A 25,176-nucleotide genomic window follows, 5' to 3' on the forward strand; every position below is an offset into this window, starting at 1 on the left:
TCTCTCTATGGTTAGCAATGCCATCTGTCTATCAGGTTACCAGTGTCATCTGTTTGTCTGGTTGCCAGTGTCATCTCTGTCTGGTTACCAGTGCCATTTCTCTGTCTGATTACCAGTACCATCTCTCTGTCTGCTTACCAGTGTCATCTCTCTGTCTGGTTACAAATGTCATTTCTCTGTGGGGGTACCTGTGTCATATGTCTGTCTGGTTGCCAGTGCCATTTTTCTGTCTGATTACCAGTGCCATCTGTCTGTCTGGTTACCATTTTCATCTCTGTCTGGTTAACAGTGTCATCTCTTTGTTTACCATTGCATTTCTCTGTCTGGTTACCAGTGTCATCTCTTTGGTTACCATTGCATTTCTCTGTCTGGTTACCATTGTCATATCTTTGGTTACCATTGCATTTCTCTGTCTGGTTACCAGTATCATCTCTTTGGTTACCAGTACCATTTCTCTGTCTGTTTACCTGTACTATCTCTCATTCTGGTTACCAGTGCCATCTCTCAGTCTGATTTCTAGAGTCATCTCTCTGTGTGGTTACCAGTATCATCTCTTTGTCTGCTTACCAGTGTTATCTCTCTGTCTGCTTACCACCCCTGCGAAATGCAGTTCTTGAAATCATGAACACTTCAAACCATTAAAGAACTGTTCATGAACTAAACTTCAACAGTTCTTGATTTGTATTCATGAATTTTTGGACATGAACTGTCCTTAAAAAGTGTTCATGAACAGTTCATGAACTACTAAAGAATCACACAGAGTTCTTGAATTGTCCATGATAAAAGGTTAAAGGAACAATCATGATGTTATTTTCTTGAATCTTTCATGCACTACTCATGACAAGTAGTTCATGAATTAATGAAGAATCATGTTCATTAACGGTTCACTGCTAGTTCGCGAAGATAAAATGGCACAATAAAAACATAAAGCATGAAGTTCATGAACTATTCATGTTCATCAAAATATCAAGAACTGTTCATGAAGTGAATAGTTCATGAACTGTTCATGTACATTAGTTCTTGAAGTCATCTTTCACTTTTCATGCACTGTTCATGAACACGGTATTTAAGAATGTTTCAAGAATTTGTGCCATTTTATCTTCACGAACAATTCATGAAGTGTTCATGAACTCCATTCATGAATTATGCATGCACTGTTCATGAACTGTTCATGAACAGTAATGTTTCATTTCACAGGGGCAGTGTCATCTCTCTGTCTGGTTACCAGTGTCATCTCTCTGTCTGGTTACCAGTGTCATTTCTCTGTGTGGGTACCTGTGTCCTCTGTCTGTCTGGTTGCCAGTGCCATTTCTCTGTCTGATTACCAGTGTCATCTGTATGTCTGGTTACCATTTTCATCTCTGTCTGGTTAACAGTGTCATCTCTTTGGTTACCATTGCATTTCTCTATCTGGTTACCAGTGTCATCTCTTTGGTTACCATTGCATTTCTCTGTCTGGTTACCAGTGTCATCTCTTTGGTTACCAGTACCATTTCTCTGTCTGTTTACCTGTGCTATCTCTCAGTCTGGTTACCAGTGTCATTTTTCTGTCTGGTTACTAGTGCCATCTCTCAGTCTGATTTCTAGAGTCATTTCTCTGTGTGATTACCAGTTTCATTGGTTACCAGTATCATCTCTTTGCCTGCTTACCAGTGTCATCTCTCTGTCTGGTTACCAGTGTCATCTCTCTGTCTGCTTACCATTGTCATCTTCCTGTCTAGTTAAAAGTGCAATCTTTGAGTTCAGTAACCAATGCCATCTCTGTCTGGTTACCTCTGCTCTCTCTATGTATGGAAACCAGTGCCATTTCTGTGTATGGTAACCAGTACGCTATCTATGTATGGTAACCAGTCATTTTCTTGTAAGGTAACCTGTACCACCTCTCTGGTAACCATTGCCATTTCTGTGTCTGGTAACAAGTGTGTTTTCTCTGTATGGTAACCAGTGTCATCTGTATATAGTAATCAATGCTATTTCTGTGTGGTAACCAGTTCCTTCCCTCTGTTCAGTAACAAGTGAATTCCATCACTTCAGTTGCCAGTACTGTCTCCCTTAGGGTAACCAGTGTGATTTCACTGTATGGAAACCAGTGCTATCTCTATGTCTGATAGCCACTAAAATATCTCTGTCTGGTAAACACTGCCATATTTTTGTCTCTAAGACTAGTTCTTATGGAGCCTGATTTTATTTGTATTGAACGGAGATTCTGAAAATGCAGATGCAATAGTTTCAAAGTTGTTATCATTACTGAAGAAAGTATGTGGACGTCATCGAAACAGCGGCCCTTAGAAGCAGCGCTGTCGTAACTTTGGTGCCTTTCCTTTTGCTGTTTATACAAAATGGATGTCAATGTTAATTTTCCATGGAAAAGAATAGAGCCAATATAAATATGTAACAGTTTTACTAGTAAGGGGGAGGGGGTCTTGGAGATGGGAGCGAGAATGAAACAAAATAGCTGACATTTTCTGCTGATTCTGTTAATGCACAGACAAAATATAGTTACACACTTTTGTTCCTTGTAAATGGAATCTTTTTAAATAATGTTCATTAATTATTCAACACTGTAAGGAGACATTAATTACCTGAATTTTTATAGACAGATGCAGCAATCAGATTTATGACCAATAAAAAGCAGGTTACATGCAGTAAGTTTGTTACTTGCAGGAGGGAAATGGCTTTTGGCAGGTGATATAAGCAATATCTGGCATGTTTTTTGTATGTTGGCTTTTGTTCTTTTCCTTGGCATTTTATGTCTTTGATGGTTAGATCAGGATTGTAATCGTTATCTGTGAAAGTGTTGTACACATTATGTTCGCACACCTGGGACATAATTGTTCTGAACATTTCATAGAAAATAGAAAATGCAGATTAACATCGCAGTTGGAAATGTTGCTTTAGGGCGCATCCAATTTGAAATAGAAATGGATGCTGAGATGGTTCTGGTAAATGTTTATAATAATTTCCATTGGAAAGTATTGAAGGAAGGAATTCATGTTTTGTTTGTACATAGTTTTATTATCACCCTCAAAACAGATTGTTTAAAGATCAGCATATTAAGTCTTTTATATTCAACAGAAGTCATTCCCACAATTACTTTGTTTTAAATAAATGCAACCATACATACACATGTGATAGAATATTAAAAAAAACCCTTCTAATATGCTTATAACAAATATGAATAACAATTAACACATAAAAACACCAGGTCAGATTAATCATTAAAATAATCAGCTAGTTTTGATCTTTACTTACACGTTCATCAGGATAAAAAAAAAGTTTTAAGTTTGCCTTCAGTGGCAAAAGACAAAAAATTTGTGTTATTGTGCAACAATTCATTTTTTGTGTGTCACAGTTATTACGTTATAACATCAAACATCATATTGGCGCACTGGAAAAGAACCACTCACAAAACAGGCAAATATGTGGTGGATGTCATTGAGGTTGTATATGAGTTACACTGTTTGTTGGTGACAGGATAGGGGATATACCCTGTGGAGGAAATCCATATCAAGCAAGAGCGAAGCCAGGTGTCACTAACGAGCTGTGTAACGATTTTACCTTGCTGACTACCTTTTACTTCCATATTTTGTAAATTAACAAAGCTACTTACAGTGCAGACTTGAAATTGGAATCCTGCAATCATTTGTTTGGTCATCATGTTTTGTTAATAGTTGATTAACACCAGCCATAAAATGCACAATGAACTGTATTTTGAATGAATCACAAAACACAAAAGCTCATTTATACACTGGTTATGAACTGGTTTTGATAGAACACAAAAAAATTTCTGTTCCATACTTTTGAAAATCAGTTTTCAAGATGTCTGAAATGTCTTGAAATTTGGGTTTTCATCCCGTTCCCTGTTAAAACCATATCTTGCATGTAGATTAAATGATCCTACAACAAACTGCTGAGTAACTAATATGTTAATTCCTTTGCTTGGGGGACAAACAAAATCCCCTTGATCGAAATTCCCTCCACTGAAAAATGACAGGATTATACAAAATCCCCTTCACTCTTTTGAAGCGGGTATCAAAATCCCCTCTGTGAAAGTAGAAGGAGTGTCATAATCTTTATAAGGAAAATGTTAGGGCTATCATAATCATTTTGATCAAATTTCATATCAGAAAATTACTAGCAGGATATGGAATATACCCGGTATCCTGTCTCCACGTGATGTCTGTTGACCAATAGAAGTGCAAAAAATATGTGAAAGGCGAGATCAATTTCTTTATTTATGTCATGTTCCATCCTTTGTATTACCGATACATTGATGTAATTGACGCTATTTCTTGCTTATAAAACTTATAATATGCTAAGTATTACTTCAGAACTGACTTACCTGTGTTGTTGGCCATTTCAGCATCAGTTGTCATCTTTTCCTGGTCTTTTAATGAAATAATGATATCTCTAGAGTGCAATAATTATGATGTCTGAATCACAGCCAATAGGTCATTTACATTTCAGAGATACTTTCTCACTGGTGAAAGATTTGGACAGATTAGTTGACCTTGCTCTGAGTTAATCCAATTTGGATTGATGTAGGATTGTTCCTTTTATAGATTACAACATTCAGACATATGGTTTGATATGTCAGTCTCTCTCTATCTGTCTGCTTTGTCAGAATTGGTTAAGACTTTTGGTGAAGATTTTCATGTTCAAAGAGAGGTCTCCATGTAGTATTCTAAATTTTGTATTCATTTAGTTCACCTTGACCTTGACCTTGATCTTGATTGATTTTAAGCAGACTGTTACTAGCAATTTAAAAAATATGTTAACCAACTTATTACTTTCTTTAAGGTCAAAAAGGCCATTAGAGGAAAACAATACTTGGTTTTATGTCTCTTGCAGATAAGTTTTAATATCAGATTGTATTGCAGAAAATCTTGATCTATTACTTACTGCAAAGAATGAATATTTGTGTTTTATTTTCATCCATTATGATAAAATGCAGATAGAAAATTTTGAGATACAGGATTGATAAATGCAAGAATCTGAATTTATTTTGTTCAGATTTCTTTGTGATAGCCTTGATAAGCTTTAGTTTCCATTGCTTTTTCGATATAAAATAATGGATATTAGAATGTTTTAGATGATGAAGTAGGTATAACTGAAGATGTGAAAGTGTCTGTATATACTCAAGTTGAGATATTTATTTTTGCCTGGCAATAAAATTGATCATTTTATTTTCAGCACAAATATTTGAAATTTTTCAAATAGTCGATCTTTTGTAATCTGCACTCTTTAGTCGGCATTGGCATCACAGAGTTAAAGTTTTGTATGTAAACAGGTTTTTCAGAAACTATGAAGCCAAATGCTTTAGAACTTTATACATAATTATCTGTGGCATCATGAGATAATCTCATTTGGCAAGTTACATAACTCTAGCTTATATTTTGTCAAAATGATGCCCCTATTTGACATGAATATTTTGTAACAGTTTTGCATGTAAGCATGTTTCTCAGGAATTACTTGACCAATTGTTTTCAGATTCTCCATGTGTCTTTGGCATCATGGATTGACCTCACAATACATAACTCTGGCTTACATTTTAGTAAAATTATGTCCCTTTTTCAACTTAGAAAATTTTGCTAAAGCTCTTGTATGTAAGCTGGTATTCAGTAGAAGGGTTTTAAAGAGTCAGGCATGCTGTCATTTATAAAATGTTGCAAATTTGTATGCAGCAAACCCAGACCTTAGTTCCTTGTTGAAGGTCAAGGTCACAGGTAAGTTAAGTTGTATGAACAAATGAGGGACCTTGAGAATGATCAACTTAAGATGACAGCTTTAACCTGCCTGTTTTAAACTTATTTTAGCATGTTGTAAAGTATAATAAAATTTTTGCAAGAATCTTGCCACTGGAGAATGGGTAGGATATTGATGAAGACTAAATTGATCTTACTGAGAGATAAATGTTGCATGATTGATCATCATCAGTTTCTGCCGAAGTCTCAAAATAACAACAGCAATATCTAGTTAATATAGAATATAGTCTTACAAATGTATTTATAATCTATTCTTAACACTTCCGGCTACCAATTTAGTTCATTTGTTTTCTATTTCCAGAATGATGCAGCAGTAAAGAAGGAAGTGTATATTTGCAGATCACTGGGGTATGTACTATAAAAATACATTTCGGCAGTTTTTTTACCAGATCAGTAAATAAAATGGTTTCATATGGTGGCAAATATCGAAACTGATGACAACTTCCTTTTGTTAATCAACACTAGCCAGTTAACCAGCAATGTTTCTCTAATAAAATTTGAAATTCATGGAAAATGGCAAAAGCTATTTGATAAAACCAGGTATTTTTTCGTCAGTTCAAGCTAATCTTCTATACTGTTCACTACTTCAAAGCCGTTTAGCTTGCTAAATTCAAAAATGGACTGGTCCATCATTCGATTTGGGCTATACCATTTATTTTTCAAAGGGATGTTCATTGAAAATTTACTGACTGAATAGCAAACAGTGCAGATCATGATCAGCCGGCTTGGACATGCTATCTTCAACGTCTGCACTGGTCGCAAAGGCAGAATCACTTGCTGCCAGCAGGCCAAATGGTTAGAAAACTGATTTGTGTCATTTTCTTTGAGTGCTTGGAATCCTGGGTGAAATTCACTCAAGTTACCTCACAGGATTATCTGTCTTTTTCACATTCCTTCGACATGATGTTCATTACATTATATCAAGAACAGTGCAGTCTCTGATGATAATTGGGCAATTGCAGAAAAAAGTTTATAAATATTTGTTTTGTTAATTATACTGTTGAAATATTGACCAACGATTGCATCAGTTAAACCCACATGTATATAGAACTACAAAAACATTTGACCATATAAGTGCCTTAAACTTTTTAAAAATGATTTTCAAACTCCCTGTTAATATATATAGGCAAACTTAAAATTCAGGTGAACGAACTGCAATGTTCATTTTAAGCCGCGTCATGGGGCCATTGGCACGTATTTTACCGTTTTTGGCACATAAATGTTAGCCCTATAGCGCCCACTGGGCGCACACATTTTCAGAAAACAAAATATTCAATCCGTTTACGATTAGCTGTATGTGCTGACTTCCAGAAGTTGGAATCGAATACAACTCTTCCGATGACGTAACGCGCCACTTCATTGGTAGATGTTAAAATAGTAGCCAGTCTCCGGTCGCCTAACAACAGACAGCTTTCAATGTTGCTATGCAATGGTGGACAAAAATATGGTCGCGATGCGGAGAAAAAAGAAATCCAATTTTACGTTTTTCTCAAAACGTCCGAAAACATCAGACGGTGGAGAACAAAGTCCAAAGAAAGATGACATGTCCGAGACCGCTAAATCGCCCAGTGGAGTAACCAATTAAGTCATAATCAGGGGACAAACATTCATTCCATAGTAAATAGTTGTAAATGGCTGTCGCACTTTCCGTGATCAGGTTTTGGTAACAATAAGAATATTATGACTTGTAATAATGTTTTATGAACAGCGAAAATAATACGTTGAGCTCCATGTAAGAAAACTGTTAAAAATACAGCTTTTCATTTCAAGTAAAACAGTTATTCTTCCGTGGCCCCTGTTTCTTTCGAATGTCCCCAAGTTTTTGCCTTCTTGGGGCCCTTTGACCCCACTTAAAAAAATTCTGGAATGAACATTGGAACTGTTAAACTTAAATATTCTTCGTATTTATTAAAAGATTGATCTTCAAATTACAGGCAAGTTAAAGTATGTTATTAAAACATCTACAATGTTAAATAATTTCAGAAAAATGTCTTAAAATCAGTTCTAAATTTGAGGATCTCTTTAATCATTGGCAAATATCTTGAAAACAAGCACACGGACCCATACACTTTATTTCACCATATTATAGGTCATATGTTTATTTAGGACTGTGAGAAGTTTCATTAAAATCTACATTGAAGAAAAAATTCTATTCACGAAATGTTATCAAAAATGTGATTTTTCCATAACTTGTGTTAGATAGAAAAAGTATTTCAAATCAGTCTAGCAAAAAATCAAAGACACAACTGCATCTTTTTTATTTGCTGAATATTAAAATTGATCATAATGTGCAGAATTACCTTAAGAGAAACATCGATACACAACACAGGGACTGTTAAGCCATAAATGTAATACTTGGTGTTGTGTGAGGTGTATTGTATCAATTCTGTGTGCCTGTGTGGTAAGACAGGATCAGCTTTTCATAGTTTGCACTGTATATATTGCAGTCATAAACAGTCTAAGTGGGAATATAATTGTATCTTGGGTGAAAATAAAAGATTTTCGAAGAAGTCAAAATGTGGCATGTGCAGTGAGGAAATTACCAATAATGATAGTCTGAAGGCCTACTTTATATGTATAGAAAAGTTTGTTTTTGTACTGTTTTAGGCTTATTTTGGCTGAGATGCCAATGTTCATTTACTATCACATCACATTAACAATTGAGAATGACACTAATGGGTTTAGTATAATGTTGATGTTTAGACTGCAGTCTTGTTAGCTCAACTGAGCACAAAGTGCATGAGGTAAGCTATTTTGATCGCTCACTCAGTCCAAGATCAAACTAATTGTCTGTTCATGCATCAGTCCATCAACACTTTTCTTCAGATGACACTACTGGTCAGAATTACACCAAACTTGGTCAGTAGCAATCTGGCATGGTCCTCAATCAACTTTATTCAGATGTTTCAACTTGGCCCCTTTTAGGGTGCCAGCAGAGCTAAAATAGAAAACCTTTAAATGACTTCTTACCATTAACCCACCTGATGGATCTTCATCAAACTTGATCTGTAGCATCATTATAAGGTCCTCTCCCAAATTTGTTCAAATTGGGATGCTTTGCCGCTTTATGGTGCGCCAGAGCTAAAAATAGAAATACCTTAAAATGACGTCTTCTCATGAACTGCATGATAGATCTTCATCAAATTTGGTCAGTAGGTCCTATTTTAATTTTTGTTTAAATGAGGGTGCTTGACCGCTTTTAAGGTCCCAAGAGCTAAAAATAGAAATACTTTAAACGACTTCTCATGTACTGCTTTATGGATATTCTTTAAACTTGGTATGTAGCATCATTGTAAGATCGCTCTCTGTCATGTTCAAATGGGTCACTTGGCCCTTTTTATGGGCCTCTAGAGCTAAAAATAGAAATACCTTTAAACCACTTTTTCTCATGAACCACATGATGAATCTCCAATAAACTTGGTCTGTAGCATCATTGTAAGGTTCCCTTCCAAATTCGTTCAGTTTAGGGCACCTGGCCCCTTCTAGGAGCCACTAGAGAGAAAAATAGAAGCACCTTTATAAACAACTTCACATGTACAGCTTAATGGATCTTTACCAAACTTGATCTATAGCATCATTGTGAGGTCCCCTTCCAGACTTGTTTAAATGGAAGCACAGTCCCCCTTTTACAGGCCACTAGAGCTAAATATAGAAATGCCTTTTTCATGCACTGCTGGATGCAGATTACCATTATAAAAAGACCATCTAAAACACCCTTAGTCTGCTTCACTTTTGTGTATTTTATGCCCCCACTTTGGGGGGGGCATATAAATTTGCCCTTGTCCGTCCGTCCGTATGTTCATCCATCCGTCCGTCCTTCCTAGAATGTTGTGTCGCGCATAGCTCCAAAAGTATTTGACATAGAGTCACAAAACTTTACAGGAATGTTGGTCAGCATGAGCAGTTGTGCACCTGGGGTTTCGCGTCCGGATTCATTCAGTCGTGTAGGAGTTATGGCCCCTGACTTAGTTAAAAATTGGTCATTTTAATGTTGTGTCGCACATAGCTCCAAAATTATTTGACCTAGAGTCACCAAAGTTTACAGGAATGTTGGTCAGCATGTGCAGTTGTGCACCTGGGGTTTCGCGTCCGGATTCATTCAGTCGTGTAGGAGTTATGGCCCCTGACTTAGTTAAAAATTGTCATTTTAATGTTGTGTCGCGTGTAGCTCCAAAATTATTCGACCTAGAGTCACCAAAGTTTACAGGAATGTTGGTCACCATGTGCAGTTGTGCACCTGGGGTTTGCGTCCGGATTCATTCAGTATTGTAGGAGTTATGGCCCCTGACCTAGGAAAAAATTTGTGTCCTTTGTCATATAGTGGGGGCATCTGTGTCCCATGGACACATTTCTAGTTTTCCACCTAAATTTTAAAGACCTAAGAAGCATTATAGCTAGTGTTTGATTTGTTTGCTATCTGTCACAATGTCATCTATTTATGTAATCAACTTCTGCTGATGGAACTTTCAACACATAGAATGTATCATGGTCCCCTTCCAAAATTGCACACTCTGTAGCCTGTTTAAGGTCTAAGACACAGGTGAGCGAGCTAGGGTAATCATGGCCCTCTTGTCATTATTTATTGTTACTTAATTTGTAAGCTACTTCTGTAAATAATTTATATCTGCTCACCTTCTTTATGGCAAATATACAGTAAATGAAAACCTTGCAACTGGAATTAGAACTTTTATTTGAATAATTCTGTTGAACTATATAATGAACATCTGGGTCCAGTTTAATTGTGTGTAATGCATTATTCATTGTGTTATAATGAAGTTTATTATTTTCTATATTTGGTAATAATGATTTCTCTCAATCTTCTGTCAAGTGCACAATTTGCGATGTCCTTTATAGTTACAACTTGTTCCCTAACACACTGGAGACCTCATTTCTTGAATCGTCTTCATGAAACTGTCATAAAATGTAGATGGCTACACGATTGCACAAGATCACTGCAGTAATACTGGGAAATCAGGTCTAGAATTAGTCAGAAATGGCCGTTTTTACCATTTCAACACATCAGAGGTCACATTTCTTGGGACAATTTTCATAAAACTTTCTTAGAATTTATATGAACACATTTGTCAAGATCTAGCGCAAGTTTGATTCATTCGCAATACTACTATTACACTCTGTCCATTTCTCAGAACTGATGGGCTGTCCTATGTCACAGCGTGAACTGTGGTCTTTCTTTTGTGAGTTTGAGCATTTAAGATGTCAATGATAAATTAATTGAAATGATGGGGTAAAATTTATTTATTTTATTTATGAATGCATGTTGATAATTAGTTACTTACACAATAAAATACTGTTGTACTGTTCAAATGTTTGAACTGCGTTTAACAATGGTAATTGAAATACGCATTTAACACCTGGTATATTGAAATATTTATAAATGTTATACTTGCTGATACACCATCAATATTAAAAGCTTTTGCTATGCCTTGCTGCATATTACCAACAGTGTTGGATCTGTACTCTCATTAAGCACCTTGTTGTATATATCAGGATGCTCCCTGACCATTGCAACAATTTGTTCAATCATTTATATTGAAATCTTGTCAGCTTATGCATCCAAGAAAAATTGATCACTGTGGGATGCAGATTGCCGAGGTGGACAGTGGACACAGAATTAAAAGATAGACCAACAGTTTACAATTTATCTGATTTTCACGGAGACTGAATGCAGTCAAGTATATAAACATGTTAATGTAATGTTAACATGAATTGTAGTAATTGTTCATATTTCTAAGTTAGTATACCTATTAGAGATAGGCCCTAAAATTTTCAATGATAGAATTACATTAAATGAAGTCTAGAAATTAATTTCCAAGTCCTTGAAATAACCAAAAATGATTTCACAAATGTGAAGTTTATGATACTTTTGTTAATATCAATAACAGAAGTTTTAATTTTTAATTTAAAGTTGTGATCCACAAAGAATGACAACTCTTGCCTTGGGCTAGTACTTATAAGTAGAGATCTATTAGTTTACTTCCCTTGCAATTACACAATTGAGTGGAAAATGAAAACTGTTTAAGACACAATATCATACTTTTTTGCACAACAAAATCATTAAGGATTTATTCATTTGTGTTTGATTTACCCCTCAAGACATGGTTCCAATGATTCTGTCAACTTACATATGGTAAAAAATTAACTTTTAACAAGCCAATAATAAAACGAAGTACCAGTAGGTAAATAATAGTGCAGATAATACTGTTTTGCTTGTATCAAAATGTCACAATAGATCCACTTTTGTAATACAGAACACCTGGTAGGATTAGTAAAGGTGCAATTATATTGATCTCTATTTCCTATGCCTATACCTATAATAAAATTTATATAGACTGTGTCTCAGGCTGCAAGATCTAGCACAAATTTTTAACAACTTAGGGAGCTTTAACAAGTTATCTGTTAAAAGGAATAATACTGCTTCACTTAAAGCAGACGTGTAATTTCAGTGATTGATATGAAGACTTTCGGTAGTGCCATTAAAAAAAGAAATTGATGGGTCTTTAAATGCTTTGTTTTGTGATAGATCTATCTGAAGTATTTAAGTTCAAACTATATGTAAATCAACATAAATAAAGAGCTGGCTATAAAAATGAAGATTGAATTGGATGTGAAAAGATCTTAGACATTGATTGAATCACTATGGAGACTTACTTAAGATATATCGTTATTGTAGACATAAAGAGATGAAAATGGTTTTGAGATCTGACATTGCCCATCTATCCATCTTTCTATTAAATCTTGTGAAGCAGTGTCTAAATCCAATCTGTTTTTGTTGGGCGGCCTGATTTTGGAGAGAAGAATAAGATTCAAATAAATTCTTGTAAAGTAAGATTACTGCAAGCAGAATGGCTTTTGGTGGTATGTTTGTGCATCCGATCATGTTGTGCAATGAGCAAATCACACTCAGTGAAGCGATAGATTCTGAGTTTTTTTGCAGACAACCAAGGCCTATATAATATCTTGAAGGTCAGTGTTACAACAAAAGGTCAGGAGCTTGTGTCTGGTCCATATCTCTGCTATAAATCAAGGGAGTTGGCATGCTAGACCTATGTCCATAGCTCAAAGGTCATAGTAAAACTAAGGAGTACAATTTAATGTTAGTCTTTACTTTTTGTATTGACCATTTCTCTATAATTCATTCAGGGATTTTCTTAACTTCTGCTTAAACGTTAATCATACAAAAACAGTGTGTTTTGTGCAAGACCAAGCTCAGTAGCCCAAAGGTCAAGCTCACATTTGAAGGTCTGTTTTGTAGTATCTCTGATCTGGTTTGAGTTGTAATTTTGTCATGCAATGAGCTGTTTTGAAAATCTTCTGCAGAAGTGTTTGTCCAGAGATGATGTTTCATAGAACATTCTATAATTGTTAACAATCTCATCCTTTCACCTTATTAGCCAACTTGATAATGCAATGCTCAGATCAATGCCCTGATCCTGGTCTCTTTCATCAGTGTCCAAATCATTGCCTACTGCAAAGTAGCGATGTTAACATGATTGCCATTCACCATCGTCTTCTTGATATTGACAATGTGTTTATGCCCTTTGCCATAATCCTCTTCTGAACTGTTGCCTTTCTCCCAAATCTTCTTCGCAATAGCAGTGACCTCTTGGTTGCCCTTTACCTTAGTCTCCTTGACAACAGTCATGTCCAAATTTACCTAGAACTCCTTGACAATAGCTATATCCATATGGTTGCCCTTTACTCAAGTCTTAACAGTAGCAATGTCCACATTGTTGCTCATTTAATCTCATTTCCTTGTCATTTGCAATGTCCACATTGTTGCTCATTTAATCTCATTTCCTTGTCATTTGCAATATCCATATGATGTTGCTCATTTAAGCTCATTTCCTTGTCATTTGCAATGTCCACATGATGTTGCTCATTTAATCTCATTTCCTTATTTTTTTGCAATGTCCACATGGTTATCCCTCAACCTTGTCTCCTTGACAGTAGTGATATAATTATGTCATCTTAATAATGTTAAAAGCTCAGTATTTTTTATGATTAGTCTGGAAAGATTTTGCTTTTATGATGCAAGACTGAGCATGAACTTTTTCCAGTTATTCTTACTAGGGTTACCAATCACAATTCAGAGAGAGTTGTGTTACTAAGACCTTAAGTTTATTGCAAAAATTATGTTTTGGTAAAAGAAAATGTAGCATTCAAGGTGTATTACTTACATCTTCATTGAAGAAGAAATCTCAAATACATAATTAGACTTTCTTAAAATTAACCCAGCTGATCCCTTTTATCCCAGATAAGATGTTGCTGAATGCTTTGACACAACTTGCATTTCATTTGCGTTACTGTGGTGCATGAATATTTGATTCTGATTAAACTTTTTACATTCCATTGCATTGCATGTTATCTTTCTTGGATGACTTTAACAAGAAGATTTTAGATTTTTCCATGAGGTAAACCATCGTATGTCAGAACTACCAGAAAAGTTTGGTTGTTAGCATCTGCGTAGATCATTAAAACATTTTGATTTGGCTCTTGATGATACAAGTTAAGGTATATAACAGCAACAGTTATTTGTTCAATGCAGTGTTGTGACAAGCTTTGTTATTAATGACCCTGTTTTTCCCCCCTTTCTGCTGACATCTCTAGCTGTGTAAGACTATTTTGTGATCAGTTGTTATGTTTTTACAGCCTTGTTTCACTTTGTTTTATATGCTCTACATTGTTTTACATTCCAAATCATAGATATATCTCTTGTTTTTCAAACATTCTTGCTTTTTGTCAACTTTCTGCCTCATTCAGCCATTCTTTTCATTTGATTCTTCCCTTCCATGAGTTTGGTTCCATTTAATTTAATTCTAACCTTCTGTTTAATTTGATTCTTCCTTCTTTTATTTTGATTTTCCATTTTTAGCTCATCTGATTTTTTGAAAAAAAATGATGAGTTATTGTCATCACTTGAGCGGTTGTCGGCGTCTGCGTCGGCGTTGCCTGGTTAAGTTTTATGTTTAGGTCAGCTTTTCTCCTAAACTATCAAAGCTATTGCTTTGAAACTTGGAATACTTGTTCACCATCATAAGCTGACCCTGTATAGCAAGAAACATAACTCCATCTTGCTTTTTGCAAGATTTATGGCCCCTTTTGTACTTAGAAAATATCAGATTTCTTGGTTAAGTTTTATGTTTAGGTCAACTTTTCTCCTAAACTATCAAAGCTTTTGCTTTGAAACTTGGAATACTTGTTCACCATCATAAGCAGACCATGTACATCAAGAAACATAACTCCATCTTGCTTTTTGCAAGAATTATTGCCCCTTCTGGACTTAGAAAATCAGTTTTCTTGGTTAAGTTTTATGTTTAGGTCAGCTTTTATCCTAAACTATCAAAGCTATTCCTTTAAAACTTGCAACACTTGTTCACCATCATAAGCTGACCCTGTACAGCAAGAAACATAACTCCATCCTGCTTTTTGCAAGATTTATGGCCCTTTTGGACTTAGAAAATATCAGATTTCTTGGTTAAGTTTTATGTTTAGGTCAACTTTTCTCTTAAACTATCAAAGCTATTGCTTTAAAACTTGCAACTCTTGTTCACCATCATAAGCTGACCCTGTACAGCAAGCAACATAACTCCATCCTGCTTTTTGCAATAATTATTGCCCCTTTTGGACTTAGAAAAATCATTTCTTGGTTGAATATTATGTTTAAGTCAACTTTTCTCATAAACTATCAAAGCTATTGCTTTAAAACTTGCAACAGTTTTTCACCATCATAAGTGGACACTGTACATCAAGAAACATAACTCATCCTGCTTTTTGCAAGAGTGATGGCCCTTTTTAGACTTAGAAAATCATGGGTAGGACAATATTTCTATTATACAAAAAAAATCAGATGAGCGTCAGCACCCGCAAGGCGGTGCTCTTGTGTTAATTTGATTATTTCCTTGTAACAATTTTTCTCTGCTGTTTAATTGATTCTAAACATTCTGTTAATTTGTTTCTTTCTGTCTGTCAATTTGTTTCTTCCCTTCTTTTCATTTGATTCTTTGTTTCTTCTAATTTGATTCTTTTCTTTTAGTTAGAATATTTCCTTCTTTTCATTTGATTCTTCCTGTCTGTTAATTTAATCCTCACTACTTTTACATTGATTCTTCCCCTCTTTTAAATTTGATTCTTCTTTTCTTTCAGTTTGATAGATCTTCTACTTTGCTTCTTTGATTCTTCCCTTCTTTTACTTTTATTCTTGTTCACCATCATAAGCTGACCCTGTACAGCAAGCAACATAACTCCATCCTGCTTTTTGCAATAATTATTGCCCCTTTTGGACTTAGAAAAATCATTTTCTTGGTTGAATATTATGTTTAAGTCAACTTTTCTCATAAACTATCAAAGCTATTGCTTTAAAACTTGCAACAGTTTTTCACCATCATAAGTGGACACTGTACATCAAGAAACATAACTCTATCCTGCTTTTTGCAAGAGTGATGGCCCTTTTTAGACTTAGAAAATCATGGGTAGGACAATATTTCTATTATACAAAAAAAATCAGATGAGCGTCAGCACCCGCAAGGCGGTGCTCTTGTGTTAATTTGATTATTTCCTTGTAACAATTTTTCTCTGCTGTTTAATTGATTCTAAACATTCTGTTAATTTGTTTCTTTCTGTCTGTCAATTTGTTTCTTCCCTTCTTTTCATTTGATTCTTTGTTTCTTCTAATTTGATTCTTTTCTTTTAGTTAGAATATTTCCTTCTTTTCATTTGATTCTTCCTGTCTGTTAATTTAATCCTCACTACTTTTACATTGATTCTTCCCCTCTTTTAAATTTGATTCTTCTTTTCTTTCAGTTTGATAGATCTTCTACTTTGCTTCTTTGATTCTTCCCTTCTTTTACTTTTATTCTTACTATCTTTTGATTTAGTTGTCACTTACAATTCAGAAAATATGTTCCAGGGGCAGAATGCTTTAAATAGTGAATTTGAGAAAATTGTAGATTGGCTGACATTTGAGAAATTCTAAACTGACTGACATTCAAGAAAATTCTAGATTTACTGGAAGTATGAGACAATTTTAGATTGGCTGACATTTAGAAAAATATTCTACATTGACTGACAATTGGGAAAATTGATTGATTGAAATTTGAGAACATTTCTACATTGGAGGACATTTCAGAAAATTCTAAATTGACATTTGAGTAGAGCTGCCTGACAGTCATTTCCTTCTAAAAGTTGAAGGTTTACAGAGAGCTTCTGGCACAAAAATGTGGTAAATTTGTTTATTTTAGTGTCTCAGCTCTCCTTCATGATTGTAGGAATGTTTTCTCAGGATGTTGCTGTGGTTTTTTGTGTCTGTATTACTTTCTCTCAAACTGAAAGTGCACTGTCAGGATCTGTTAAGTCATGTGTGTGAATTGTTTGAGAAATAAAGAAAGAAAGCTTAGAAAAAAAGTTACAGACAAACCCTGAGTTAGCAGTCACCTTTATAAAGCAACTACAATGTCTTTTAGGTGTCAATATCCAAATGTTTTGTATAACTTATGGGGTAATCTCTGTCAAACAGCCACCTGTTGCAAGAATTCCTTGGGAGTTTGTGTAAAGTAGGTTGGATATTGTACTGGGTTCTTTACTTTCCCGCCAACCTTGTTCTTAAGGCACAAAGCAGCAGGTCATGGGTATATATGTGGAAATAAGTGTTTGTTTGTTTTCTATGATGATTGACTCCAGGAAACAATTAAAGGTGTGGTCAGTCACATTTGAGCAACATTTTGTGACATTTTAGCTCGAATAGTCTAGCTATTCTACTCACTCTGGTGTTGGCGTCTGTGCCAGCATCACACCTTGGTCACACCTTGGTTAAAGTTTTGCATGCAAGTACATATGGCTATCATTTTAAGGCATTTAGCTTTGAAACTTATTTTTCTAGGTTAATTACCAACCTCACTGCAGGGTCAAGTCCCATATCTGTAGCATGTATTTTGGCCAAAATAAGCCCCCTTTCCTGGTTAAAGTTATACAAAAACTAACGCAGATATTGAATTGAATTGAAACTTCACATGTGCCTCCGGGGTCATAAAACTAGGTGATAGCATCAAGAGCCATATCTCTGACATTCTTCTTAGTCAAGTCATGCCCCCTTTTAGACTTAGAAAATTCTGGTTAAAGTTTTGCATGCTATCAGTTAAAGGCATATAGCTTTGAAACTTATTTTTTTCTTTTTCTAGGTCAATTACCAACCTCACTGCATCAAGTCCCATAACTCTGACATGTATTTTGGGCAAATTATGTCCCCTTTTGGACTTAGAAAATCCTGGTTAAAGTTTTGTATGCAAGTTACTATCTCCAAATCAAATGCAGATATTTTATTGAAACTTTACATGTGTCTTCCGGGTTATAAAACTAAGCTATAGCATCAAGTCCCGTAACTTTGACATGCATTTTGGCCAAATTATGCCCCCTGTGAACTTAAAACTTCTGGTTGAAGTTTTGCATGCAAGTTTTTATCTCCAAATGCAGATACTGGATTGAAACTCTATAGATATTCTAAGATTTAGGGTAATAATTTCCTGCTAATTTCTAATTTTATGTTTGCATTTGATAGATATTGGGATATGCCAACAATCTGAACTGAAAGGCTTATTTCAAAACAGTGTGTAGCTTAGGAGTTCATGTATTTCCAATCTTTCCTGGTTGCACTACCAAGATAGGTAATGGGGAGGTAATGTTATTTATACAAACTTCCATGTCTAATGAATGTTGTCTAAATATAATTATTTATCAGTTTAAATATTTGACATAATATATAATACAACAGTTCTTATATTCATACGATTTCTTAGGCAAAGTGGGGAACATTTTGGAGATTTCATGTTTGTATCATTCACTGAAATTTAATCCGAACAATTATGTAAGATATTCATATTATCTTTAAAATTGAAATTTCCATTAAATAACCATTTTTGCCCAAGCCACAGAATATTGCAGACTTCGCAATACTTCTGAAAAAAAGTTGTTTAATCAAACCAAATACAAGGGTTACTTGCCTTTGATTTGAAAGACAGAGTTTGTTTTCTGAAACAGCTAGAATGCACACAAGAACAGACATGGTACACTGTCATAATGTTTTAACACAAACCACTCATTTGGAGAAAAAAAGAAAAAAAGAAGCAGAAACAAAATGTCTCAGTTTTTCTCACACTAGCAGTAAAAAACTGAAGAATTCATTTATGGAAAATATCTTGCCTCTGTATCTGTTTATTTTCTTCTCAATCAGAGAAACATGATTGTGCCTGGCAGTGAGAAAGATTTCAAGCTGTGGCTGCTATTTTTTAAATTCAATTTTAGAATAAAAGCCGTCATGTTCTGTATAATTTCTATAATGCGAGCCATGTAGTAGCGCAATAATCATGAATTTTATGATCATGTAACATTTTGCAATTTGTTGGAATTAGGATTTAGGATTCTTGGATAATGCAAGTAGTGAGGGGTCCTAACTGTAGGGATATGTTTACTTTTAGAATTTTCGCATACGTTAAGCTTGATATTGATGAGCTGTGCATTTAAAGGTTATTAATTAACTTAGAGAGTTTCTTTGATGGGTTTTATAGCTAAAACAGATTAGATCATAATTATGTTTCAGCTCGGATCTAGCTCAGATGCTGCTGTTGGTATTTTTGGCATCTAGAGTATGTAACACCTACCTTCTATAAGTCAGTAAAGAAAAGGGTTTAATCCATAGTGGTTTGAGACCTTTGATTCAATATCAGAGACTTTAACCACTCGGCAGGGCCTGCTTGCATAGCTCAATAGGAAGTGTGTAGATGTACGGATCACAGAGTCATGAGTTTGATCCTCTGGTGAGGCGCATGTTCGTGACAATTTGATAAAACATTGATTAATACATGTGGGGAAGTGCAGTTACTTGCAGAGAACTAGTTAGTTTAACTGCCCACCATTACATTACTGATATACTGTTGAAAAATGGTACAAGCTCACCAACCACTAAGCCAGTAAATTCACATTTTATTGTTGTTGTTTTTTTGTTGAGCTGGCTTGCAAAGACATAGTTGTCCAAATGGCTGTCCGGTTTATGTGCGTCCATGCATGCGTCAGTCTGTCCGGATTTGTTTGTCCAGACCATAACTTTGACATGCATGGAGCAGCTTGAATGTTATCCTCAGTGAGATGGATTGTCATGTGCAAACCCAAGGTTCCTATCTCAAAGGTCAAGGTCACAGTCGGAGGTCAAAAGTCATGTCAGATCTTGTCTGGCCCATAACTTTGACATGCACTGAGGAATCTTGTTAATCCCCCGCCGTGGCGGAGGGATTATAGGAAGGGTCTGCGTCCGTTCTTCCGTCCGTCCTTCCGTACTTCCGTCCGTAACAAATTCGTGTCCGGTCCATATCTCCTAAACCCCTTGAAGGATTTTCATGAAACTTGGGTCAAATGATTACCTCATCAAGACGATGTGCAGAACCCATGAGTCAGCCTGGTCGGTTCAAGGTCAAGGTCACAACTCAAGGTCAAAGGTTTGAGCCTGCCATTTTGTGTCCGCTCTATATCTCCTAAACCCCTTGAAGGAATTTTATAAAACTTGGGTCAAATGATCACCTCATCAAGACGATGTGCAGAACCCATGAGTCAGCCATGCCAGCTCAAGGTCAAGGTCAAAACTCAAGGTCAAAGTTTGAGCCTTCCATTTATTGTCCGCTCTATATCTCTTAAACCCCTTGGAGGAATTTTATAAAACTTGGGTCAAATGATCACCTCATCAAGATGATGTGCAGAACCCATGAGTCAGTCATGCCGGCTCAAGGTCAAGGTCACAACTTAGGGTCAAAGGTTTGAACCTTCCATTTTGTGTCCGCTCTATATCTTCTAAACCCCTTGAAGATTTTCGTCAAACTTGGTCAAATGATCACCTCATCAAGGCGATGTGCAGAACTTTATGAGTCAGCCATTGTCGGCTCAAGGTCAAGTCACGTTTTGAAGGTCAAAGGTTTGAGCCTTCATTTCCTGTCCGCTCTATATCTCCTAAACCCCTTGATGGAATTTTATAAAACTTGGGTCAAATGATACACTCATCAGAACGATGTGCAGAAATTATGAAGTCAACCATGCCAGCTAAGTCAAGGTCCAAAATAAGGGTACGAAGGGTTTGAGCCTTCCATTTGGTGTCCACTCTGGTATCCTCCTTAACCCCTTGAAGGATTTTCATCAAACTTGGGTTAATTGATCACTCATCAAACTCATGATCAGCATTGTTAATACAGGTCAGGTCACAACTAAGGTCATAAGGTTTCTGTCTGTGAATGTCACTCACCAACCCTTGAAGATTTTCCATGATAACTTTGGTCAAGTGATCAGCCTCTCAAGACATGTCTGTGCAGATTCATGTGTCAGCCATGTCAGTTTCAATGGTCAAGGTCACAGCTTAAATCATGAAGGTTGTTTCAACCCGTTCCTATCCAGGGTAAAGGTGCGGGGGTCATTTAGCTGTCTCTTCAGACTGCTTGTTTATATTTGGCATAACTGTCTGACAGTTTAACTCAATGAGATGGAGTGTCAATTGTGCAAACCCCAGGTTCCTATCGCAAAGGTAAAGGTCACGGTTAGGGGTCAAAGGGCAGACGCGACATGTTGCCCGTGGGCATCTAGTTTTGGAAAAGAATCAATGTTTACTTTAACAGTTCCAATTTGATCCAGTGACCTATATCCATTGGAAGTTATTCATTGGCATTTTAGCAACTATCTATAGGTAATAAATATAGACTAAGACAATAACTGGACTTACCACATTTATTTATCATCCTGTTACATAATAGTTAAATTTATCTAGTTGTTGGCTTGACAGTTCATCCAATTATCCAACAGTTATATGTACATAGAACATTATTGTCTAAATATTGCCTCACTCAGAGCTGCTGTCGACAAGTCAGCGAATGTTTTTGTTGGTTTTAGGTCTGTGTTTAAACATTCTTTAGCTTAATTAGTTAAGGTTCAGGTTAATTAGTTTATATTTAGGTTTAGATGTGTAAAGTAATTTTTCAAATTGTTCAAATCTTTCTAAACCCGTACTACAACATTGTCGTGCTGATTCTAATAGAAAAATGTTCGATAAAACTGAAAAACATCTGAATATGTCTAAAAAAAATTCTGAAAATGATTGATTGCTACTTCAATCAGCATGAACTTTTCAGACTTTATTAATCTTTTATTAAGACCTGAAAAATAATCAATACAGATCTAAGACTTCCTTGATTTTTATATCGCTACTGTCTGAACACTTGCTGAAAGTATCTCGGTATGTCTAAATTTGAAATTTACAAGCTTATCCAGTTATTCAACACAAAAAAGTTATTGTTTGAATATTGTCTGAACTTTTTTCAAAGTAATTTCTGAAAAAATTTGAATGTGTCTGAAAAAAATCTAAAAACTGATTTTAATGACCCATTTCAGCATTTATTCAATATTCATTCAAGTAAGAACTTACTTCAGACTGAGTAAAACATTTTATTGAACTTTTTGGAACTGCTGTCTGAACACTACTGAGTATGTTATCAGTAAAGCTGTCTGAATAGTGACTGAAATTTATATTCAGCAGTTATTCAGGTTATTGTTCAGAAAGTTACCGACTGCTATAAGAATGCACAATACAAAGGCCTGTATTTAGCACTAATTTTTAGTTACGTCCATAACAATCTGCTAAGTAACAACATGAATTTGTGGTTTTGTGAGGGATGTTTGCAATTGGCCCACCCATTTATTCAGACTAAAAGAAAAAATACACCTTCCTTTGCCAACCTCTTGTACATGAGTTTTGCAAAAAATCTTAAAGCAATTTGTATCATAAATATTTTCCAACCATTGGTTCTATTTCAAACCCTCATAAGATAGATATTAAGTTTTTTGTTCAGAAATTTACATGTTTTTGTACTTTTCAAGTCAGGCGCCAGCACTAAATGTCACGGATATTTGTGGAAATTCTTAACAATTGAAATGTTCCTACCTATTGATGTAGTGACATATTTGAATTTTGAATAATGCAAAGTACTCGTATTATTGATGAACTATAAACAATTGTTTTGGCATAATATCTTAAAACATGCCATTTCAAAGTCTTTCTATGTTTTCAAACGTATTCATTCATTACTGCTGTCTTAAATATATTAAACAGAATAGTTCAGAACAAAAGGCCTTGTTTTAATAATAAGTTCAGAAGATTTTAATTCTTCAGAAATAATCAGGAAGTATTTAGACATTTATCAGAACTCTGAAATGACAAGATGATTATTTTTCTGAAATTTTCAGAAGGTATTCAGACAACTTTCTGAGTACTGCAATTCAAAAATACTGGTAATCAGAAGGTATTCAGACAATATTTAGAACACAGAATTCATTCTTAGTCAATGTCAGTCATTAGTCCAAAGACAACTTTCTTCTAAGATATATTTCAGCATATACTAACCTAAAAGATACATTTCAGAAACTTCCAGACAGTAATCAGTGCTTGCAGTATGACTTACACTGTTTATCCAATGATCAGAAAGGCTTAACTGTTGCCCACTTGACAGCTTTAAACAGTTGCCAGTTGACTTTCTAATATTTATTTGTGTGATTTATCCAAAAGTAGAAATTAACTGTGGGCAATCTGTCTTGGAAAGCATATCCATTATGTTGTGAATGTAATCAATTAATGCAGCACTTTTTCTGCAAAAAATAAGTTTTTGAGCTGCAACTTAATCTTAATACTTTATCTTTGTCATCATTTTTACAAATGTTTCCCCTTTTCCATTTTGCTGATTGAAAGTCAGTCGAATCTAAATGTCATTACTCGGATCACAGAAGAAAATTGTGTTTTGTACAAACATTATAGTTTCTTTGGTCAAAAGAAATATATAATCATTTTCTTGTCCAGTGAGTGACTCCCAATCAATCCAAGACTTATACATTCCAATTAAATTATCTAGAAATCATGAATATGATAATTGAGCTGCACCATGAGAAAACCAACATAGTGGCTTTGCGACCAGCATGGATCCAGACCAGCCTGCGCATCGGTGCAGTCTGGTCAGGATCCATGCTGTTTGCTAACAGTTTCTCTAATTGCAATAGGCTTTGAAAGCGAACAGCATGGATCCTGACCAGAATGCGCGGAAGCGCAGGCTGGTCTGGATCCATGCTGGTTGCAAAGCCATTATGTTGGTTTTCTCATGACACGGCTCATATTATATCTTCAATATAGAAGATCAAACACATTGTCGGAGCCAGACTTTTTTTCATCTAATTTCAGTAATGGTCCAGGAACCTACAGACAAATTTTGGAATAAATGGATTTTCATCACAAAACACCCTTCTGAAAATAATGTATTTTGTCAGCTTTAATTTGTTTGAGGGTTTTAACTAGATTGTCCTCTAATAGATTCTTGGATATGAAATAGAGAATATTATTTGAAGGGCTCGACTAGATTATTTCTGGATTTGTACAAGAAAGAGAATGTACTTCTGTTTATTTTGATTTTATTTCATGTTTAAATTTAATCAAGTACAGTTATTTTTTTATAGTTTTACATCAAAGTATTTAAATCACTTAAGAGTTTGTACCTTTAAATCTTCTTTCCAGCTGATTTGTGGAGAGCTGTTTGTTGGTAAGCATTTGACGATACCAATGAAACTTGGTCTGAAACATTCTGATGCTAGTCCATAGCACATACATGGCTCACTCAGGAGAGCAGGTTGTTTACTGAAAGAAGTTGTAACCACTAATCATTTCATTCCTTACAAATAGTTCCATTTTCAAAGGATTTTCTATTTGATATTACAAGCAGTGGTCAAGCTGGTATATTTTGTCTGTATGCTGCAGAAACCGAAGGTCATATTCAGCAAAGTGTTGATCTCTGTGACAATTTTATGGAAGGCAGCACATGCAAGTCCTCCACCTCATATTCGTAGAGAAGTTGTGAGATGCTAGCTGAAAAACAAATTTATACAGGAACAACTGCTTAATAGAATAACATGCTGGAACAGTGTTGAAAAAAATGCATTAAATCTGTATATATCAAAGATTCCAGTGTATGTTAGACAATCACTCAGTAGAAATAGAATAAGAGAAGACTCCCAGGTTATTGACTTAACTAATTTATATTTAAATTTTTTCTTCAGAACTATCACTTCAATTTAAATTGGTTTCCAAAGCAGATAAAGGACTAAATTGTTATGTCTGGGACAGAAAATAAGCTTCATTTAAAAATAAATGACCTCTGATAATCTATATATCACTAAATTGTAGGTGTACCATGTTATCAGTTTACAGAAGTCAGTGAAAGGATGAATATTTTATGAGACAGGTCTATAATTCATGTCTTGATAATGTCTTTTTTAATAAATGGAATAACTTTTAGGAAATATGCTTATTGTTCTGTCAGTAATCTACATGCCC

The 25,176-nt window shown here is 35.1% G+C and overlaps 1 protein-coding gene across 4 annotated transcripts in view; it reads left to right on the forward strand.

Annotated features, from left to right (window-relative positions):
• The window catches only part of LOC123524117 (heparan sulfate glucosamine 3-O-sulfotransferase 5-like), a 257,617-nt gene that overhangs the window by 126,304 nt on the left and 106,137 nt on the right, over nucleotides 1–25,176 (forward strand). For 2 of the 4 annotated variants that reach the window (XM_045302060.2, XM_053539223.1), the window contains one exon: nucleotides 6,067–6,113. The exons of the other annotated variants lie outside the window; for them this stretch is intronic. The gene's annotated coding sequence lies outside the window, so the exon portion shown is untranslated. The remainder of the gene's footprint in view (nucleotides 1–6,066; nucleotides 6,114–25,176) is intronic. 4 annotated transcript variants of the gene reach the window in all.

The sequence above is a fragment of the Mercenaria mercenaria genome, chromosome 3 (genome assembly GCF_021730395.1).
Source record: "Mercenaria mercenaria strain notata chromosome 3, MADL_Memer_1, whole genome shotgun sequence".
In the NCBI taxonomy this organism is placed as follows: domain Eukaryota; kingdom Metazoa; phylum Mollusca; class Bivalvia; order Venerida; family Veneridae; genus Mercenaria; species Mercenaria mercenaria.